Below are 6979 nucleotides of genomic sequence, written 5' to 3' on the forward strand. Positions count from 1 at the left end.
TCCCGCGGCCTGTGTCGCAGCGCGCACGGAGTCCGCGCATTTCCAGGGCGCAGCCCCGGTCGAGGATCCGCACCAGGAGCCGGGGTCCTGGGATTTGGGGGCGCCACGATGTACGCACCCCACGTGGAAGCAGCGCCGAGTCTAGAAACGCGTTGTAACCCGGTTTTCTGCTCGCGCATCTCACTGGCAGCGACGGGTTTTTAGCGCGTTTGGGTTTCAAACACAAGGACGAAGGGAGGTGGGGGCGGGGTTCAGCAGTGAGTAAAGGGTATGGTTTGAACGAAGATTAGACACCGCCGCGCTCCCGAGCGTTGCCAGGTGCGCACAGGCCCTGAGCTGATCCACTGCTAGCCTCGTGCGCATTCTTTCGCTTCCCACGACCTCCCGACCTCCCGAAACTCTTGTAGGCCGAGGGCTGAGCCCAGCCTCCTCTGGGGCGGGGCCCTCTGGCACTTTTCCACGCACACAATTGCCGTTTTGTTTTACCCCGCGCTGGATGGAAGGACACCTGCACAGAGATCAGGGGCACCCGCGCCCCAAGTCACCCTCGTGTCAGTGTGGGCGCTGAGGGGGACAGAGCTCGGTTACGCGCGAGCATTCACCCTGCGGAGGAATCTCTGCTCTAAACCCTTTTAAACACTCTCTTCTCTTGTATGTCCCGACAGAAGTCATTTTTATTTTGTAAATGGCGTTTAATTTTAGAACAGTAATAGATTTTCAAGAAAAAAGCCTTGAGAATGTTAGAGATTTCTTCTATCCCAGCATCCGGTGTCTCTTACGATTCTCTAACATTAAGATGATATATTTGCTAAATTAATAAACCAATTGATATATTTTATTAAATGAATTCCGTAGTCTATTCAGATTTCCTTAGTTTTTAGCCTAATAGCCTTTGTCCGATCCACAATACACATTACATTTACTTGTATGTGTCTTCAGGGTTGTTGTTGTTGGTTTTTTTTTTTTTTCTGTGACAGTTTCTTAGATTTTTCTTGGTTTTGATGACTGTATTAATCAGGGCTCTCCAGAGAAACAGAGCCAGTAGGATACATAGAGATTGTCAAAAATCCAGAAACAGTAAAAATCAAAGCCAAGCAGTGAAATCGTATTTAGTAAGGGCTTACCGTGCACCAGAAACAGTTCCAGAACTCAGTCTTCAGTTCCAACACTGATAAGAAGCTCAGGGGCGTGGCATCACAAGATGGCTTATAGAGTGAAAATGAGGACGTTGTTTAACCTTTCAAATGACCGGTTATTACATCAGGGGGCTCAAGACAGCAGGAGATGGTTAAAAGTGATTATCTTACACCATTTTAGGAAGACGACAAGCTTCTTTTATGATTATTAGAGACATTTACAGGAAATAACCTCCATTAAGTTTTACTTGTATTCATGAAATAAGCTAGATTTGGGTTCACTTATGTGGTTTGCAGGTTGCTTGGGGGATTTTTGAGGGTATTCTCATTTTATTTTATTGCAACAAGATATATGTAAGAAGAGATTTCTTGTGGGAATCGGCTCATGTAGTTGTGGAGGCTGAGAAGTCCTATAATCTGCCATTTACATGCTGGAGAATCAGAAAACCCAGTGGCATCGTCAGTCCCAGTTGGAAAGCCTTCCAGCCAGGAGCTCAGGATGTCTGAAAATGTAGATTTTCAACATGTAGATTGAAATGTAGATTTCCTAGCTCAAGCGAGAGACAGTCTCCTCTCCTTTGCCCTTTTGTTCCTCTTGGGCCCTCATTGGTGGGGGCAGGTCTGTTCACTCAGTCTACTGAATCAGATGCTAACCTCTCCCGGAAACACTCTCAGACACACCCAGAAATAATGTTTTAGCACTTCTCCCGGCATCCCTTAGCCGGGTCAAGTGGACACACAAGATTGGCCATCACAATGACTTTGATACTTTAGAGGAACTCTGGTGAGGTATTCGGTAAGATGCTCTCTGCTGGAATTGTCTGCTCTTTTGGTCATGATTAGGCTGGGGCACTGAGTTCTGGGGAGGAAGACCACAAGGTAAATATTTATATATTTATAGATCTATCTATCTATCTCTCTATATATTTCATCACATATTAAGGGCATATGTGACCAGCATGACTTATCATTGTTGATGTTAAAGGAGAACTTTTAAGGGTGGCTCAGGTCATGATCTCACTGTTCACCTGCGTCGGGCTCTGTGCTGACAGCTGGGAGCCTACAGCCTGCTTCGGATTCTGTGTCTCCCTCTCTCTCTGCCCCTCTCCTGTTGTTGCTCTCTCTGTCTCTCAAAAATAAATATGTTTAAAAAGAGAGAGCTTTTACAAAATATTGTCTTTGGCATCTTCGAAGCAACTGCTGGACTACACCAAATATTTTTCCAACACTTTGTAGAGAAAAATCCCAAAAGTAATGAGCTGTATTTGCTGTGTCCCACATCGTTAGTTAGCAGAAAAATAATTGTGATGCTTTCTGTTACAAATTCCTTAGTTCAAAAGAGAACAAAAACCCAGCTAAGTTAATTATATAAGTAATTGTATATAATTAATTATTACATATAATGGGTAAATGCTTTTTAATTTAAATACGCTTTTTCTCGTAGGCTCCATGCCCAATGCAGGGCTTGAAGTCACAACCCCAAGATCGTGAGTTGCATTCCCCACCCACTGGGTGAGCCAGCCCCCCCCAGGTGTTTTAATGTAAATATATTTGAGCTACTGTGCACAAATCTCAGATTGGAGTGGGAAGTTTCTTGAATCAGAAATGCCAGAGAGGCTCTAGCTTAACGATTTCAAAATTAGTGGACTTTCTCTTGCCACTTGTTAGGTTTTTCAAAACTGCCCCCAAACGACACTGATGCTTTACGAAGGATGTCTGGCACAGGCTGATTTCTCTGGGCTTCAGTACCGACATACGACCCCAGTATCTCCATATGTGTTCTCTGCCATGTAACCAAACCTTCCTTGTACTTTTTCACTCACGTTCTCATGACTCCCCTGCTCACCTCACAAGAAAAGCAATGATCCAATGTTCCTTGTCTTTGCAGCCGCCTGGTCCCAGGTCCTACTCTGTAGTCTTTGCTACCACACAGACGGCTGTTTTGCTAAAAGGAAGACAAGATAAGACAGAAAAAAGATGGGGGGGGGAGAACTCACCGTATTTCCATCAAGAAGCAAACACCTACCCAACACTTACAAGTTGACCTTGAGTTCTATTTTTCAGTAACATTGAAGAACGGAACAGAGAGGGAAATATGAAAGGAGAGGAAAAACAAAGCGCCTAACAGACATAGTTGTTGAGTCTAATCTTGAGTCACGAAACAGACACCAAACAGAGAAGCAGAGATGTTCCAACGGAGCTCCCCTACCTCTCTCTTTTCTTCTGGCTCCCTCCCCCACCCTTCCACTCGGCACCACCGAAACCTGGATCGCAAATCTTCCTGGGTGAGTGGTAAGTGCGTGAGTGGGTGGTGGCAAACGGCAATGCTTAAGGGGTAGGAAGTCGTCCAAAAGTGAAAGTTACAAATCACGTGAACAGTTGAAGAAGCAGTTGAAATATTGATCCCTCTGAGATTAGATCAGAAGGGACAGCCTGGGGCTGACTTAATCCCTGGTTCAGAACCAAGTTTTGGTGAGATGATGCTGGTTTTGGTCAACATCAAGTCTGGTCCTTCACACCTTTTCCCACAAATCACATGATGGAACATACCAACACTGTGTGCTTGTAATAAAGACAAATAATGGAAAGATTAGAGAATAATTGACTTACTGGCTTTGACTAAATTCTCAGGGAAAGTTGGATCCCTGAGCCCGGATAGTTCAGTCTGAAAAGTAACAGACAGACACTCACTATGAGTGTTCAGATTTCAAGGGCCTCTTCCGGCCTCGGTATCCCTGACCCCTGGTATTTCTTACTCTTGCAGAGAAGCCCTTTGAAACCCGGCTTTCCAGAGAAGCATTAACAGTTGGCTTTTCCACCCCTCGCCTCCTTTTCTGGGCCATTATCAGCCAGTTCTAGTGAGGGGCTTTAAGCCGGGAGATCCAGGGCGCGACAATGTTAGTGACTATTCATTCACTAGTGCTTTACTGCTATCTTTACTGATTAGAGGCCACTAGCAAAATGCAGGCTGTTGGTGACTCACTGGCACACAGGCTTGCCAGTTCCCAAAAGACTTCTTCATGTTTCTGAAGACTTTACAAAAAGCTTATAAAGACTAACTTTAGGTTTCTGAAGAAACTTTAGGTTTCCGAAGACTTTACAAAAAGCTTATAAAGACTAACTTTAACTTTTCAGGGGTCCATCCCATGGCGAGTCAAATGAAAGAGTTACTGTTTCTTGTCCAGCAAGAAAGCAGCGACCACGAAGGGACTCGAACCCTCAATCTTCTGATCCGGAATCAGACGCCTTATCCATTAGGCCACGCGGCCAACCCACGGGGGGAGGGTTTCCAAACCCACAAGCTGAGATGTCTCCCTTCTAAGATTTAATTTTGTAGCTGGAGGAAGATTTAATTATCAACCTTCAAACCCCCCTCCCCCCCCCCAAAAAAAGGAACAAAACCCCATCCGGGATCCCTAACAACCATTACTTGGAACAGGTGCAGGAGGGGGGCAGAGTGACGTGATTCCTCCCAGGTCTCTGCCTCGGTCGCTGGCAAAGACCACGCGTGGGGAGGGGGGATTTGCGGGGGGAGAAATAAGAGCCCCAGGGTCGCTGACCCCAGGGTGGGGGAGCGCCCGGGTTTGGTCGGCCCTGCCCTTCGGGCTTCCTCCCGGGGGGAAGCGGCCGCCGCGTCCTGCTTTCGCGCGCTGGAGACGCTTTACCACAACTCATTCGTGCCGGCGGCGTTAACAACCTGACCCTGCACCCTCAAGGGCAGGGGTCGCCCCCAGTGGGGCGGGGTGCTGGTCCCCGATCTCCGATCTCCGTCGGAGGCTGGCTCAGGTGCCTTGTGCTGACTCCCGAAGTGCTCCAAGGTGGGGAGGGGGTAGGGGGCGCAAACCGCGTGCACGGGCGTCGGCCTCCTGGACCCTAAGGGCCCAAGGGCTGCCCCATTCCCGGCACCCCCGCGCATCGACCCCCTGGAACCACCGGGGGACACCTCGTGTGAAATGTGCGCGGCCCAGTTGTCGGGGTAGGACGGGTCAGAACCCCCCACAGCCACCACCACCTCCCAAATGACAGCAATGACAGATCCTCCCCGTCCCTTATCCTCTGGGTTTCTGGAAGAGCCCAGGCAGACCACACTGCTCTTTCTTTTCCTGTGCCCAGCACCGTCTTTCCTCCGCTAGTCCTCTCGCCTCTGCACCTGCCGGTCAGTTGCTGGATCCCCTGGGCAGGCAGGGTTAGGTCACGCTGAAGAACCACTTTAGGCCATGCTCGGGATGGGATGTTCTGTCTTCCCGAACTTGCCAGGATGAGTCGCCATTTCTGAGACCGGAGGAGGCTAAGCGTTAAGGCCTGGCCCCGGTGGGTCTGGTTGGACCAAGGAGATGCTTCCAGATGTTTCCTATGCATCTGACTCAGTTGAACGCCTTTCTTTCTAGAGATGGGTTCAGTGAGAAGACTGGATGACGGTCCCTTGGATCCCCTTTTGGGGAGGCTCAGGGCACCGGCAGGAGGAACGGAACCACGCACCTGTCAGAAGGAGGCCCGCACCAAAGTTCCTGAACTCAAGCTCCTTCACAGGCTGGGAAGGGTCTCGGCTGCTGTTCCTCCAATTCTCCCTTGTGGATTTTGTGCTCAAGGAATAGCAGACAGAGACCTCAAAACGTCACCAAATTTTTAAAAACTGGAATTTTTTGTTGTTGTTCAGTTTGGGAGAGGAACAAATTCATGATCCGCATAAGCAGCAGAGTAAGGCTGGTGGACTGGGCAAAACCGTCCACATTTCTGTCTTGCGGAGAAGGCGGCGACGTCAGGACACGAAGACTGGCACAGATGTTTTAAAAATGACACTAAACAGCCCGTAGGCAGCTTTTGAAAAACATAAACTTTTCTTTCTAGGGATGATACAATTTCCCCCCAAAGCCATTCAGTGCTTCTTTCTCTGAGAGTTTTATCCGATGTGCTCCAGGCAGCATTTCTCTAAAAATCTGAAATCTTTTCCATGAACCATTTTGTGAGGAATCCAAGGAGGACCGGAGAGTGTGGAAGTCCTATTCTTGCTGCATCTGTCTGGATATTTTACTCGAGGACGTGGGTGGCAGAGGGTGTCCCTAGTCAGAAGAGGCTTCTGTAGTTTTGGAAAAGGGTTCTTCCTTCCTCTTTATTTTTATTTTTACTAAATCAGAGGGCCTGCCAAACCCTGGATCAAATATGAATTCACACCTTTAGAGCAAGAGTCTCCCCATTTGGTCATGTCGGCCACTGAATTTAGGGCCTATTCTTAAGTTCTGAATTCGGAAAGCGCAGCACGTCCTGTGAGTTGTGATTCGAACCATACGTTTGCTCACTCCCGCAGGAAGAACGTCTGTAGCCCTGGAGATCTGGGAACTGACCCCACGTGCTGTGTGCGCAGCGGCCGACAATGAAGGAAAAGGTAAAGAAGTGTCAGGTTTTCTATGCTACCTGCCACCTGCTTGCTCGCTGGTGCAGACACAGCTGGGGAAACAGGGAGAGGACGTCGCCTGTGGCCACCTTTTCTGAGCCTTTCTCTTTCCTCTCTCTTTTTCTGATGCCTTTTCTCTTTCCGCCTTGCTCTTTCATAAAGCTGAGACTGGAACCAAAGGCACAAGTGCTGGCTTACGTGGAGCTGGCTTGTTATCGCCTCCTGCTGGAGGAACCCTGAGTAAGCTGTATCTCTGTCCTCTCCTCAATCCAATACTCCCTGTGCTGGCTTCACCACAGTCCAGGGGTCCCAAGGCCCTTGGGGACACCTTTACTTTCAATAGGAGCAGCAGACAGTGAGAGAATACTGAAGCAGGAAGAGATGGTGAATTTGGAGGGAGGAGAGGAGGAGGAGGAGGAAGAAGAGGGGGAGGAGTAAGGAGGAGGGAGGG

The 6979-nt window shown here is 48.6% G+C and overlaps 1 non-coding gene across 1 annotated transcript; it reads right to left on the bottom strand.

The window, feature by feature from the left end:
- Positions 1 to 4332: 4332 nt before the first annotated feature.
- TRNAR-CCG (transfer RNA arginine (anticodon CCG)) lies at positions 4333 to 4405 on the bottom strand. Its single transcript has one exon. It is a non-coding gene; the product is annotated as a tRNA-Arg (tRNA).
- Positions 4406 to 6979: the final 2574 nt, after the last annotated feature.

Source organism: Herpailurus yagouaroundi, unplaced genomic scaffold (genome assembly GCF_014898765.1).
Source record: "Herpailurus yagouaroundi ecotype Mexico unplaced genomic scaffold, PumYag 219, whole genome shotgun sequence".
NCBI lineage: Eukaryota > Metazoa > Chordata > Mammalia > Carnivora > Felidae > Herpailurus > Herpailurus yagouaroundi.